This window comes from Silene latifolia, chromosome 4, assembly GCF_048544455.1.
Source record: "Silene latifolia isolate original U9 population chromosome 4, ASM4854445v1, whole genome shotgun sequence".
Lineage (NCBI taxonomy): Eukaryota > Viridiplantae > Streptophyta > Magnoliopsida > Caryophyllales > Caryophyllaceae > Silene > Silene latifolia.
The window spans coordinates 16,746,020-16,762,694 of NC_133529.1; the positions used below are offsets into that span (position 1 = coordinate 16,746,020).

A 16,675-nucleotide genomic window follows, 5' to 3' on the forward strand; every position below is an offset into this window, starting at 1 on the left:
TAATTTACAATAAATTTACAATAAATAATAACCAAATACAACAATTTACATTACAATAAATAACATCAAATTACGTATGAAAACAGGTTCCAAGTTAAATTCTTCGTGACGTACGAAAACACCAACCTATGTGAATTTATTATTTGGGATGATGCTATGACTGAATTGCTTGGAAAAACAGCACAACAAATACTTGATGAAGATGAGGTATTCCTCAACTTAATTGAATTATTATGTTCAGAAAATCATTTACAACATTTTGTCAATATAATCTCAACATATTTGTTGTTTATTTCAAATTTTCAATCTTGTGCCACCACCTGATTTTAGGACACTTATTGAGAGGGTTTTTATTGTCAAAATAAGGGTGACTAAAGACTTTAATATACAGCAAAAATCAACGTCTTATGGTGTCATATGCTTATGTGATGATCCTGGAACAATATTAAAGTGGAAAAACATACATGATGCATCAAAGGTATTTCGTTTAAAATACTCTAAATTCTACACTAATGAAATATATTTTACAAATATTTTACAAAAATATAATCTTCATGTTTTGATGCAAACAGGAAAAAGCAATTTCAGCAATTTCAACGTCAAGCAAAGATACCAACCAAACTGACTCTATGATGGTGGATCTTTTGAATTCCTTTTAAGTTTAGTAAGCATTATCCTACTACTTTATCTTTTACTTATTAATTCATGCGTTAGGAAAAGTTGAGGGAGTTGAATGAAGATGAACCTCTGATGGAATTCCAAGAGGTAGCACCGTAGAAAGGTGTTATGGTAGTGGCTCAATCATCGGACAAATCATTTGCAACAAAACAACAAGAGATTAAAATGGGAAAAGCTCCAATGGGTCCTTAAAAAACTATTTTTTTCCTATTTTGGACTACTTTATTTCTGTTTTGGACTATGATTATTTTCTGATTGTTTCTTTATGTTTTTGGACCAAGTGTTGGACTATGTTTTAAAATTCTGTTTGAGGACTTCATTTTATCTCATTTAGGGTAAGTCTCATAGTTATGCAATGAAATATTACATAGTTGAATAGCGGACAATAAAAGCATTCAGATTGGAGCAGCAGCAAATTTGAATGAAGAGCTGAAGGCTAATGAAAGGATGAACTCGGACAACATGCAAGCAATAGGAGGAGCAGTAATAAACTATGAAGATTGATGTTTGCTTAGTATGTTCAATGTATTGAGAACCTATGTAATTTTCGAGGAGTTTAAGCAATATTACATCACTGTTTCGTTCTACATTATGTAGCACAATTTTACTAATATCGCTAAAATGACAACTATGGCAATTCAAGTATAATGTCACTCAGATTATTAAGACAATGTTCCGAATGGAACGACCTGATGTCAATCAGATTTAACGCGCTTTCGAAAGTTTCCAAAAAAAAATTCAGAATGAAGATAAATTTAATGACAACTAAATGCAGATTATGAAGCACTAATTTACTATAATCGCATAAATTACTGCAATTGCAAGTTGAATTGTCGGAAACAAAGCAAATAAATGCAGCCCTGAAACATTGTTAAAAAAAACGTACACAATAAAGTATATACGGCCAGAACAAACGTTCACCATTAAAACATATACAACCAAACACAGGTCAACTAAACGCAACAATGAGACTTTGCAAAAAAAAAAAGTATACTATACAGCAAATACGACCAGATAAAACGTCCAGAATTAAAACTGGTACGACCAGCATGTTTTGGGTGAAAATATTTATATAACTATTATTATCAATTAATATCAGGTTATAAACACATACAACATCAATTATTTAGAAATAATGTACCCTGTTAATATCATCTATTTTCTAGACCATAGAATCGTTATTAATAGCCAACAATGTTTCAAAACCGCATATACTCATCTACAAAAATATCAATCTAATTTTATATTGCAAATAACTTTTAAATTTTCTAAACCATTTGATTAATGCGCTTAAAACTTGACAAATGTAACACTAATAGGTAAATCACTCCAAATAATTGCACAAACAGAAACTAAAATGTCAATTCATGTACGGGACGACCTGAAGTCACTCAGATTTATTGCACTTTCAAAAATTTCCAAAAAAAATCCAGAATTAAGATATTAAAAGGTCACAGCAGTTATAAATGAAATAAAAATAAATAATAACGCCAAACAACTTGCTGATTTTTTGGTGGGGCAAAAAAATAGTTGTACATGTACTGGGAAATCAGACAGTTTCTAAGACCAGCAGCATATAAATCATACATCAATAAACATCAGGTTTTACATTTAATTCAAATAATCTATGCTATTTAAAACTCTATAACTTTCCCTGAAATTCTGCCCTTAAAATCATTCCTACTATAATCAGTACCAGTTTTGCAAATATATCTAGCAACTCATTCGTTCGTGGAATCATAAGGGATGAAAGAAGGACAACTATTGTGATTATAATCATGGAAAAGGGTAATTCATCAAGATCTGGAAAGAAGAGAAAACAACATGGAAGACAGCAAGAGAACAATATGTTTCCTTTATGTTAATTTTATTTTATTAAAATTGCCTATTAGTTTAACATAAAATAAAAATGGAATAGGGTAAACTTATCTTATAAAAGCAAAGCGGTATATCTAATAACATCCTTCAATTTTGATTGAAATATTTTCTTAAGTTTTAACCTGAAATATGAAGTATTAAGATATTAGTACAAGCAATCAACATAATAGAGATTGAGTGGGATCAAACCCATGTGGGTCAAGTCAGGTGAAACTGATGTGGGTTATGGTAAGACCCATGTGGGTATAGTCAGGTAAGACACATGTTTGTCAAGTACGGTAAAACTGATCGGAGCCATTTGGTGTTCACAATTAAGCATATGTGGTCGTTGGTCAATGGTCGATACAAAACACAATTTATACTTCACAAACAACTCTACAATTAGTAAAGAGGCAAGTAAAGGTCGGATCCCAAGGGACGGGTATTGAAATGAAGATTCTATTGTAACTAGCGGTGTCTAGGGGTGTCACAAATTGGGTTGATGTAGAAGGTTACTAAACTAAAATAGCAATGAAAATAAACTAACAAGGTAAATGAAATAAGGGTGTAAACAATTGATTAAAAGCACTAGGGTGTCATGGGTTCATAGGGGAATCATGGGATATGATCATACAAACATGTTCTCAAATTATAAGCAAGCAATTATTGTTGTGATGGATTGAGTTGGGTTATATCTTACAATCCTAGGAAAGTTTGGGTCCCGGAGCCGAATCTCTTGGATTGTACAACACCTACAAGTCGACTTAATCTTCCCTACTTAACACATGCATGGTCTAACAAGACTCGAGTTGGGTTATGTCTTACAAGTCAAGTTGAAAGGATAGAAGATGATAGTAAATGCAAGGATTCATAGGCTTAGCATTTCATCAAATATAACATGTGCATGTATTAAGATCAAAACAAGCAAGCAAATAAGATATGAAAGCATATTAATTTAAGCATGAATCATTCCCCATGTTGGTTTCCCTAATCACCCATTAAACCCTAGCTAAGAGACTACTCACTCATTATCATATTGATCATGCTAGAAAGGTTGTCAATCATACTAACATAATGAGACATGATGAATAAATGAAAGTAATTAGCAATAATTAAAAAGGGATTAAGAGATTATACCTACTAATGATTCCAATAACAAAGCAAGAATAATAGAAGTACTTGAATCCTAGATTGAGAGGTTGTCAATCTCCCAATAATAACCCAAATAATCTTCAATTACCCAAAATAAAGTAAGAACAAGAGAGAGATTAAGGAACTAAAACTTGGATTAAAACTTGATTAATATTTGATTACAATATTGAAGAGAGATTTGATTGATATTAACTACACTAATTATTGATAAGAAGAACATGCTCCTCTAATTAGACTAATGGGGTATTTATAGTGAAAATTAGGGAGGATGCATTAGGGTTAACTAAGGGCTAAACTAGTAATTACACTTTTAAGTTGAGCAAGGAGCCTCCGGGATTATCCGAGAGAAGGGCTTCTCCATTTCGTAGCTTGAAGAACGAAAGCTGTCTTTGTCTTTGTGATCCGTGTACCGGGAGTCGGGACGGCCGGATCAGGATGGACGATCCGAGCGGATCAAGGGACAAGACGCTCGGACTGGGCAAGGGAATCGAGCGGATTCTGGTGAGGACGCTCGGATGGCGAGGACGGACGGATTCTCTACAATCCGTTTGGATTGTAGTTCAAACAACTTTCCTTCTTCTTTTTCTTCCCTTTTCTTCATGAATTCCTTGGGGATTTCCTTGGGGACTCAAGGATCCTTTTCTCAACAATGCTCTTCTACTATGCTATGTACAAAGGCCTTCTAGTCTTGTCTCTCCTTGATGCTTGGTCATTGAATATGATCAATTTAGCCTTGTTTCGCCATGAAAATGCAAGATTCTTACTCCTTTCCTACCAAGGGATCAAAATCTCAAAGAATATGCAAAACAAAGAACTAAAGATAAGAAATGACCCAAATAGACACTAAAAAGCATGAAAACAATGGTAATTCGGGGGCTAAATATGCGCCAATTATGGTCGCATCAAATATCCCCAAACCGAACCTTTGCTCGTCCCGAGCAAAGAGGTGACAAAGACTAGGACCAATACTAACCTAACCTAATAATAATAGCCGATATGAGACAATTAGCGGGTCTCACTCCGCCCCTTCAACTCACAACAAGACAACCATGAGGTAGGATGCCTTCTTGCAAGGCAAGGTGGGTCTTGCCAAAATGGCGACACATCCAAACATTAAGCACACAAAAACACATAATGGATGCATCTACAAAAAGAATAGCCACTTTCCTCATCTAAGTGGCGGAAATTATCTACAAGGGAAGCAATTCAAGGGTACACAATCCTTCATAGATGCAATTTGTTCAAACTACTAAGCCTAGAAGGATACCAATAAATCACCTCCAAAATGTGTCAAGCTAGGGTACCTTTGTCCTCAATCGTTAAATGCTTTTGTCAAGAGTAGACTCCCTATGGTGTTAGAAACACTGGAGGATCGCGGAATTCCCCCTCTTGCCTAGACAAGAAGAAGGGTCGTCCCCTCTCTACCATGCACAAAAATGGATATGATGGATAAAGGGATCGATAGATATTTGAGTTTCACTTTGGGAGTTTGCTTTTGTTTTTGTTTTTTCCCCCCAATTTCTTGTGGCATTTGACTTTTTGAGAACACTTTCTTTGCCATTCTTTTTGATTTTTGGCATTTCAATACTTGACAACTTTTTGCATTTCTTTTGAACATTTTCAAAGTCACCCCAATTAGTAACGAGGGTGCCTTGTATTTGAAGCTTAGGAGTCTATTTTTGTTACTCCTCTTTTCATTTGATGCATTTTTGCAAACTTTCTTTCACTTTTCATTTCATTGAACTCAAATTGATTTCTTTTTGTGCCCATTCCCTTTGATGACAAAAATGTATGGTAGAATATGGATGAATGATGGAAGTATGCATGGTTTCAAGGGTCACCTTGGAATAAACGGTAGCCAAGGAGTTATCACACCACAAGGTACTCTTGACTAGGCCTTAAACTATGGGTCAAAGGATACTAGCATGACACATCCTAGGGTGTTTTACAAGCATTCTAACAAGCAAAGTCTTAAGAATAAAAAGCATCTACTAGGGCCTATATACACTTGTCAAGCTTCCCAAATAGACGGTTTCGCAAAATTTTTCTAACATGCAACTACATGCCATGATGCAACTAACATATAAACATCCTAATGCATATGATTCTACCAACTAATATGCCAAATAAACTAAATGCAATCCTAAGTTCACATTGTTTAACCGCATCAATCAAAATAAAGCCACATAGTCATTAACATAAAGAGAAGAAAGGAGATTGGAAAGATCATACCATGCGGTCTTCAATATCCTCATGTCTCGGATGTGGCGTAGTCAATCAAAGTGAACAAGGATGAAACAAACACAATATATACAAGACAATATATACAAAGGAAATGAACTTGTTTTTGGTTTTTCAATTTTTCAAATTTTTATGTTTTTTGAAATTTTTCAATTTTTATGGTTTTTGAATAAAAGTTAAGTGTTAGAATTCCCATCCCCACACTAATATGGGCATTGTCCTCAATGGCCAAAATGATGGAAATTATGCAAGAATGATGCATGATTTCTATACTAAATGCAATTCTACACTAAGCTATACTACATGATGCATGGTTTTTGTTATGACGGAGAGGATAATTTAAATTACCTCCCGTTGCGTATGCATTAACTTCCCCAAACCAAGTAAGACACTATTGCTAATGTCAAAGCATGGGGGAGTTCATGCACATGCTATGCTATGCATGGAACTAGATTGTCATTTTGGATTTTACAAAAGTGGGAACAATAAAGAACACCTCAAAGGAACCGAGGTGTGAGTCCTTTGATGTTGCTAGGACTAAACCAACAATGATCAAAATGAAATAAAATACAAAGAGATATAGACAAACCGTGGGAGAGTAGGAATCTCCAAGGCTAGTCTTCCATCATGCTACTATCACCATCACTTCCCTCATGAGAAGTGGTCACATTGCCACTTTCCTTGGCACTTTCTTCTTTGCTTTCCTCACCATCATCTTCCTCATCATTATCTTCACCACCTTCACCATCTCTTTCTTCATCTCCACTTGCTTCTTCCTCAATATTATCATCAATCTCCTCATCATTTCCAACAACCTCATTGTCTTCCACCACGTCCCTAGATGCACCCGGAAATAAGGCTTCTCTATCCGCCCAACTAGGCAAAGGACAAGATGGATCAAGGAGTCCTTGCCTAGCTAGATGTAGGAGGGGAGGATATTGAGCCAAATAAGCATTCTTCCGATCTTCATAAGCTTGCTTGTGCATGGCTTGCATTAGAAGAGTGACATAATCTTTCCCAATTTCAACTCCTTGCGGTTTGAACTCTTCATAATCATAGGGGTAAGGTGGTATAACAATGGAAGAGGAGGGGGTTTCATGATCACCCTTTTGTTGTTGAATGATGTACTCGGCTTCCTTGGATAGGGGGAGTAAATAGTTGGTCCGGTGGACACTAAGACGGCAAATCTTTGCGGGTAAAGTGAATGATCGAGCCTCACTTGTAAGCCACCCATACTTGGTATCAAGGGAATTGTGAACAACCCACTTAAACTTGTTAATCAAGGTGGACATATCAATAAGATGGCCACCATCCTTAGCCTTGTACTTGCTATCCTTATTGAAATTAGGATCAAAGTGCTTGGCTAGGACCGTGACAAGGCCGCCATTAACAATAACGGTTTGACCCTTCTTCCCACTATCTATATGGAGCCATCTATCAACCAATAGCCTCAAAGAATTGTAAGGCTTGGTATGAATTCTTCCAATATTCAAAGTTGATTCAAGGAGAATAAAATCGAGTCCCGTGAAATGATTGGTGTCTTTCCTAGCAATTATGGTAGTTCCCACAACTTTGTGCCATATTCTTATGCCCGGATGATGGACCAAAAGAGCACGACAAGCTTTAAAATCTTCAAATTTCTTCCCGGAGATTGCCTCCCAAAGAGGCTCGGGATCATACTTCCCATATTGCTTATAAAATTTATGTTCATCGCTAAGACCCAAAATTTCACCCAATTCCGGAAAGGTAATGCGTCTACTAGTGTTAGCTAGACGAAACTCAATATTTTCCCTATTCTCAACTTTTGTCACTTTTAAAGAACTTAAGAATTCCAAGACAAGGGAGGGGTATGTTACTTCCTTCATATCAAACAATTTCTTTAAACCCATGGCATTGAAAAAGACTCTTGTTTGTTCAAGAACACCTAACTTCTCTAAAGCATCTTGGCATATGAATTTGGTGGATTGAATTTGTTTCATAGCAAACTTGACAAATGTATTTCTATGGGAGTCGGAAATGAATGTTACCTCCGGATAATGCAAGAGTTGATTAATTACCGGAGTAGAGGGTGATGCTTCCATAGAAATTTGTTGAGGTGGTTGCACTTCCAAGCTTGGTGTTGATACCACCATTGCCAAAGCTTTCTTCATTTGTAGAGCTTTTTGCCTTTGAGAGAGAGCTGTAGTCTTTGGTGCCTTTGTTGCCTTTGCCTTTGCTTTTGTTGCTCCCTTTGTTCTTGCCATTTGATGAGCTAACCAAGAAAAAGATCAAAAATCTTCAATTTGTAGAATGCCCAAATCGATTTTGAAAGTGAAAGGCTTTGCCTTTATGAGAACAAAAATCGATTCAAAGGTGAAGATTTTGTTCTTGGTTTTGATTGTTAATGAAGATGGAGTGATTGATTTGTTGTTTGAAGGATGGTTTGATTTGATTTTGGTGAGTTTTGTTGAGGGTTTTTGTTTTTGAGATGGAGAGGATGAGGGTTTTGATGTTATGGGTAGTGTTTATGAGTGAATGAATGAATGAAGGTGGGATGGGTATTTAAAGAACTCGACAATATTAGGACGCAGGGACAATCCGTGCGGATTAGGCGCAATCCGCTCGGATTCTTCAGCTTCAAATTTTCAAAAATCCCGCCTAGAGACGGGCGGATTTCGGGGAATCCGCTCGGATTCTTTTTGGATGAGACGGGCGGATTTCGTGCAGGACGGACGGATTCTTGTCCAGAGATTTTTCTTTGTTTTTCTTCAGCTGCAAGACGGGCGGATTGTTCACAAGACGGACGGATTCTGAGAGACGGGCGTCTTTCCAGAAATCCGCTCGGATTCTTCAACAGTCAAGAAATTTGCAGTTTTCAGCTCAGCCCAAGACGGGCGGATTCTCAGCAGGACGCTCGGATCCTCTGCAGACGGGCGGATTCTCAGGAATCCGCTCGGATTGGTCCTTGTGTACACGGATTCAGTTCCATCCGTGCACCAACGCATTCCCTTATCATTCTTTTTTTCTTTCTTTCAAATCTTGTGCTCTTCATTGCGGGGGCACTACTAAGGCATGAATAGCCTAGGCAATTGCCATCCCCACACTAAGGTAAAGCACTACACATCAATTAAAATCATTAGTCCCTCCCTCACTTCTCTCTTTTCATGACAATTATTTTGATCAAAGTAAAAATAAATCCAAAAATGACAAAAAAAAAGCAATACAAAAATTAAATGTAAGTTAGGGAGTTAGAAATATTTACAAGTGGTGGTTTAGGGAGGACTCCACCAAACTCTCATTCTTGATGAGATGTCAAGGAGGCATGTTCAAGGTGTTGTTGATGCTGCTCAACACCTTGAAGAAGTAATCAAAAGCTTGTTCATTGTTATGGTAGAGGTCCTCAATAGACCGTGGCTCTTGTTGTTGATCATGATCGATGGCATGCCCAATGTAGGGATTAAAGATCCCTTCAAATTCGTCGTCCCAAAGACCACAAACTTCATTGAGTTGATCATTAAAAATCTCTTGCTTGGATGGAGACAACTCTCCCAATTTCTTCTCTTGGCCAATGAGGCCATCATCTTCTTCCTTGGTTGATTTTGATGAGCTTTGCAAGCTCTTCTTGTCAAAATTCACTTGCTCTTTGAATGGAGCATCTTCAACTTTCTTCCTCCATTGGAGTTCCGATTTCTTCTTCTCATCTTTTCGGCTATAATGATCAATCATGAAACATGGCTCATGCAAACGAGGAGCTCTCATGGTCTTGTCAAGATTAAAAGTTATGCTTTCATCTCCTACTTCTAGAGTGAGCTCTCCATGTTTCACATCAATCACCGCACCCGCGGTGTGTAGGAAAGGTCTTCCTAAGATGATTGGAATGTTGGAATCTTCCTCCATATCAACTATGACAAAGTCCACCGGGATGAAAAACTTCCCAATTCGCACGGGGACGTCTTCCCATATCCCTAGCGGTGTCTTCGTCGATCTATCGGCCATTTGAAGAGTGATATTGGTACATTTAAGCTCTCCCATTCCCAACCTTTTACTTACCGAGTACGGCATGACACTCACACTAGCCCCTAGATCACATAAGGCTTTGTTGATCGTTGTGTCGCCAATGGTACACGGTATTGAGAAGCTTCCGGATCCTTTAACTTTGGAGGTGAACTCCCTTGAAGTATTGCACTACTCACCTTAGTGAAGGCGATAGTCTCAAGTTTCCGGATTGACTTCTTCTTTGTGAGGATATCTTTCATGTACTTTGCATAGGCCGGAACGTGATTGATTAATTCCGTGAAAGGAATTGAGACTTCTAAGTTCTTCACAATTTCCATGAACTTTCCAAGTTGATCATCAAATTTGGGCTTGGCTTGACGACTTGGAAAAGGAAGTCTAATCACAATGGGCTCCTTTTCTTTGGCTTTGTCTTCATTTTTCTTTGAACTTTCTTCTTTTGATGATTCCCCTTCTTTGGGACCTTGCACCACAACTTCATTCTCACTAGCTCTCACAACTTCATCCTCAACTTGCTCCTTCGGTGCTTCATACCTTGTACCACTTCTCAAGTGAATGGCACTAACCGTTTCATGTCTAGGGGGATTACCTTGAGGTGGTAATTGCCCCTTTTGTCTTTGTGAGCTCGAAGATGCTAGTTGGGTCAATTGTGTTTCCAACATCTTGGTGTGAGCTAGAATGTTGTTGATGGTGGTGTCTTTGGCTTGGCTATCTTTTTGCATTTGGGTGAAAAATTCTTGTTGATTTTTTTGCATTTGAAGGACCGCTTTTTGGACATCAAAACTTTGGTCATTGTGGTGATTGTATGGATTTTGATTTTGGTAACCTTGGTTTTGATTGAAAAAGGGTCTTTGATTTTGATTTCTCATGGGTGGTGGAGTGTATGTTGTTTGAGGGTTTTGGACATTTTGGCTTTTGTATGAGAGATTTGGGTGGAACTTGGTGTTCTCATTGTAAAAATTTGAATAAGGGGTACCACTTTTGTAAGCTTGGAAAGCATTGACTTGCTCGGTTGTTCCCCTACATTCACTTGAGTCATGACCCAAGGTTCCACAATTCTCACATATCCCGCTTGGGATTGATGAGGATGCCGTCATGGCATTGACATGATGCTTTGTTGATTTTGAGTTTTCCTCAAGTCTAGCCATAGCTTGTTCAAACTTCAAGTTGATTGTGTCAATGTGAGCACTAAGTTGAGCACCCAATTGAGTAACGGTGTCCACTTCATACTTTCCTCCTCTAGTAGCCTTGCGAGGCCTACTATATTGCGAATTATGGACCACCATTTCCTCAATCTTGTTCCATGTTTGATTGTCATCAACTTCGGTGAACATTCCATTTGATCCCATATTGAGAATGTTCCTTGAATCTTCATATAAACCATTCCAAAATTGTTGCACTAAAAACCATTCGCTAAGTCCATGGTGAGGACATGAGCGACAAATACCTTTGAACCGCTCCCAAGATTCATACAAAGATTCTTCATCCCTTTGCTTAAAACCCGTAATTTGAGCTCTTAGCATATTGGTCTTCTCCGGTGGGTAGAATTTTTTGTAGAAAGCTAGAGCGAGCTTCTTCCAAGAATCTATTCCAAGGGTGGCCTTATCAAGGCCCTTCAACCATTGCTTTGCGGTGCCGATTAACGAAAAAGGAAATAAGACCCATCTTATTTGGTCTTGAGTCACGCCCGTTTGAGAGATAGCTTCACAATAATCACAAAAGGTTTCCATATGAGAATGAGGGTCCTCACTAGGCATTCCCCCGAATTGGCTCCTCTCAACTAGTTGAATGAAGGCGGATTTGGCAATAAAGTTTCCGGTAAGATGTTGTGGGGTAGGAGTACCATTTGGTAGATCCTCCTCGGTGGGTATAGAGTGTGACGAGAATTTAGGCATTGTAGGTGGATTTTGTGTGGTATTGTTTAATGGGTTTTCTTCTCCTTCTATTGCGAAAGGATTGACAAACTCACTAGTGGGTTGAACAACTTCACCAACACCTCCTAAATTCCTCCTAACAAGTCTCCTATTATTCGTCAAGGTTCTTTCGATTTCACGGTCAAAAGGTAACAAATCTCTTTGTAACCTTCTAGACATGCAAAATATCAAACAACTCAAAAACAATTAGAACAATCCTTGAGGAGTTTTACTTCCCCAAGGTGAAAAAGACACAACTAAAAACAATAAAAGAAATCTTAAGTCAATTAAACACCGTCCCCGGCAACGGCGCCATTTTTGATCGGAGCCATTTGGTGTTCACAATTAAGCATATGTGGTCGTTGGTCAATGGTCGATACAAAACACAATTTATACTTCACAAACAACTCTACAATTAGTAAAGAGGCAAGTAAAGGTCGGATCCCAAGGGACGGGTATTGAAATGAAGATTCTATTGTAACTAGCGGTGTCTAGGGGTGTCACAAATTGGGTTGATGTAGAAGGTTACTAAACTAAAATAGCAATGAAAATAAACTAACAAGGTAAATGAAATAAGGGTGTAAACAATTGATTAAAAGCACTAGGGTGTCATGGGTTCATAGGGGAATCATGGGATATGATCATACAAACATGTTCTCAAATTATAAGCAAGCAATTATTGTTGTGATGGATTGAGTTGGGTTATATCTTACAATCCTAGGAAAGTTTGGGTCCCGGAGCCGAATCTCTTGGATTGTACAACACCTACAAGTCGACTTAATCTTCCCTACTTAACACATGCATGGTCTAACAAGACTCGAGTTGGGTTATGTCTTACAAGTCAAGTTGAAAGGATAGAAGATGATAGTAAATGCAAGGATTCATAGGCTTAGCATTTCATCAAATATAACATGTGCATGTATTAAGATCAAAACAAGCAAGCAAATAAGATATGAAAGCATATTAATTTAAGCATGAATCATTCCCCATGTTGGTTTCCCCTAATCACCCATTAAACCCTAGCTAAGAGACTACTCACTCATTATCATATTGATCATGCTAGAAAGGTTGTCAATCATACTAACATAATGAGACATGATGAATAAATGAAAGTAATTAGCAATAATTAAAAAGGGATTAAGAGATTATACCTACTAATGATTCCAATAACAAAGCAAGAATAATAGAAGTACTTGAATCCTAGATTGAGAGGTTGTCAATCTCCCAATAATAACCCAAATAATCTTCAATTACCCAAAATAAAGTAAGAACAAGAGAGAGATTAAGGAACTAAAACTTGGATTAAAACTTGATTAATATTTGATTACAATATTGAAGAGAGATTTGATTGATATTAACTACACTAATTATTGATAAGAAGAACATGCTCCTCTAATTAGACTAATGGGGTATTTATAGTGAAAATTAGGGAGGATGCATTAGGGTTAACTAAGGGCTAAACTAGTAATTACACTTTTTAAGTTGAGCAAGGAGCCTCCGGGATTATCCGAGAGAAGGGCTTCTTCATTTCGTAGCTTGAAGAACGAAATGTCTTTGTCTTTGTGATCCGTGCGGCTGGGAGTCGGGACGGCCGGATCTGGGATGGACGATCCGAGCGGATCAAGGGACAAGATGCTCGGACTGGGCAAGGGGAATCCGAGCGGATTCCTGGTGAGGACGCTCGGACTGGCGAGGACGGACGGATTCTCTACAATCCGTTCGGATTGTAGTTCAGCAACTTTCCTTCTTCTTTTTCTTCCCTTTTCTTCATGAATTCCTTGGGGATTTCCTTGGGGACTCAAGGATCCTTTTCTCAACAATGCTCTTCTACTATGCTATGTACAAAGGCCTTCTAGTCTTGTCTCTCCTTGATGCTTGGTCATTGAATATGATCAATTTAGCCTTGTTTCGCCATGAAAATGCAAGATTCTTACTCCTTTCCTACCAAGGGATCAAAATCTCAAAGAATATGCAAAACAAAGAACTAAAGATAAGAAATGACCCAAATAGGCACTAAAAAGCATGAAAACAATGGTAATTCGGGGGCTAAATATGCGCCAATTATGGTCGCATCAAAAACCCATGTGGGTCAAACCCTTTACATTAGATTTAGGTCAGATCCATTAGATTAGTATTGGTTCAGAGTCTTTCCATTCAAGACAATTCAGCTTGACTCTTAATTGTTTCGACGACATTAGTGAATTTCAATTTACTACAATTGCTTAGTATTTTAATATAAATAAAATTGGATTAGGGTAAGACGACTTATCTTATCAAAGTGGAGCAATACATCTTATATCATGCTTCAATTATAGGATATAAGTGATTCCTTAAGTTTTCCCCTGAAAATTAAATAAAAAGTACATTAGTAATTTAGTATAAGCTTAATTAGCATAATACAGTTCGAGTGTGGTCAAACCCATGTGGGTCACGTAAGGAGGAAACCAATGTCGGTCAAGGTAAGACCCATGTCGGTATAGTCGGGTAAGACACATGTTGGTCAAATTAAGTAAGCCCCATGTGGGTCATGTAAGCTGAGACCCTTTACATTAAAGTTAAGTCAGATTTATTAGCTTATTATTTTAATATAAATAAAAAAGAAATCGGGTAAGATGCCTTATCTTATAAGACTACAACTATACATCTGATAACATGCTTCAATTATAGGATAGAAATGGTTCCATAAGTTTTCCTCTGAAATTGAAATAAAAAAGACATTAGTACATGATTCAATTAGATGAAGCTTAAGTGTTTTTACGGTATTAGTTAATTTGCACGGGTATGACAATTGCTTATGATCAACCGGAACATAGAGTTGAAAGGCATGTTTAATACCCGGTTGGGTTAGGTCAATCTATATTGGGTTGGGTTGGGTTAGGTCAACCCATATTGAGTTAGGTCAACCTACCCATGTTAGTTTGGGTTTGTTTAGGTCAACCTATGTTGGGTTGGGTTGGGTTAGGTCAACCCATGATGGGTTGGGTTGGGTTAAGTCAACCCATGTTGGGTTGGGTTGGGTTAGGTCAACGCATGATGGGTTGGGTTGGGTTAGGTCAACCCATGTTGGGTTGGGTTGGTTTAAGTCAACCCATGTTGGGTTCGGGTTTGGTTAGGGTAACCCATGTTGGTTTGGGTCAAGTCAGGTATGGTTGGGTTGGGTCAATTCAGGTTGGGTTGATTCACGTTTAACCGACATGGGATGGATCATGTCAACACAGGTTGGGTTGGGTCAAGTCATCTCATGTTGGGTGGGGTTGAGTAAAGTCAGGTCTAATTAGGTAAAACCATTTAGGCGTTGGGTGAGGTCAATTGATTTGTGTCATGACATAATTGGGGGTGATTCAGTTTGGGTAAGGTCATACCCAAATTGGGTTGTTCTGGTAAAACCCAATTTAGGATGGGTTAAGTCAGACTGAATTGGGTTGGGCCGGGTCAAACATAATTGTGTTAGGTCAGTTGACCTAGGGGGACCTAGTGTTGGGATTCATTAATCTCATTTGTTTACATATTCAAAGTATTATAGTTTAATTTAGTGATAAAATTAAATCGAATCTTATGCATGCAAAACAAATACAAGAGTAAGAAGAAAATCGGTTCCTTACATTGGATATTTCAGATATTTGGGCACTAGTAAGGTCACCTTCTTACTAGTTCTTGAGCTTTCCAAAGGTGGAAGAACAAGATTCAAGTATAGAATCTCTCCTAAATATTGTACCAAGATAATACCCTTAATCATTTGAATTAATATGAGACTAGTATTAATAAAAACTACCCTTAAAATGACACAAACTAATTTGTATTTTGCTCTTGAAAATTTCGGTCAAGAGGGAGTGATATTGTGAGATTTTGGCTCTCTAATGCTTTCTCAAAGTGTAGAGTAAATTATGCAACAACCACTATAAAAATATATCATGTATATCTATATTTTATAGAATGAAAAATATGAGAAAAACTCTCTTCATTTTCCCTATGGAAAACCGGTGGGCATGGGTAGAAGGGAGCCAATGCATGATGCCCATTTTCTTCCCAAGAAAATAGGTTTGCATGGCTACTATTAGGTAGGTAATCATTTTGTTTTTAGGTATTTAAAATATAAAAAACAAAACCCTAGTTATCCCTTCATAAAACCGGTTATCCTATAAAATGGTAGTCCATTTTATTTTTTTGTCATTTGTCAATTGTGACATATGTGACATGTTACATGACATGTTACATTATAATGCATTTTTAACATATTAAAAATCATCATATTAATTAAATATGTCACATACAAAAATAATTAGTAACTAGTTTTTGAACCCGTGCACTGCACGGGTGGAAACGAAAAGTATTATTAAAAGTAACAACTTACTTATTTTTTGGATTTAGTAAATTATTAAATTTTAGAAAATTGCACTTTGTCTACTACCCATACACTTTTGATACTATGATCTTTTTAATTCGAAATACTATGATTTTTTTTCTCGACTTTTGATAAGTTGTTGGCAAGTAGTCGAATTAGGCAGCTGAGGTAATGTAGACTTGTCAAAATTGAGTTGATCCGAATAACCTTACTCGACACCCAAATTTAGGACCAAAGCTTGATCTGAACCTGAATTGTGTAAAACAATGGTGTAAGTAACTCCTTATATGAAACTCCATTTGTCCCACTAATTTGTTTGCTTATTCCATTCTGGGTTGTCTCAATCAATTGCGTGCCTTTATATTTTAGGAATGCCTTTGATAAGCAATTTGATACTTCACACTCAATTTGATTAACTTGTTATTTAATAATTGACCTCCTTCTCTTTTCTTGGAATTTGTGTCCAAACCAAAGGCAAACGAATGATCGGGACGAAAGG

General features: G+C 37.3%; 1 non-coding gene across 1 annotated transcript; it reads left to right on the top strand.

Annotated features, from left to right (window-relative positions):
• The first annotated feature begins 11,337 nt into the window (after nt 1-11,337).
• LOC141654382 (small nucleolar RNA R71) lies at nt 11,338-11,444 on the top strand. Its single transcript, XR_012547942.1, has one exon. It is a non-coding gene; the product is annotated as a small nucleolar RNA R71 (small nucleolar RNA).
• Nucleotides 11,445-16,675: the final 5,231 nt, after the last annotated feature.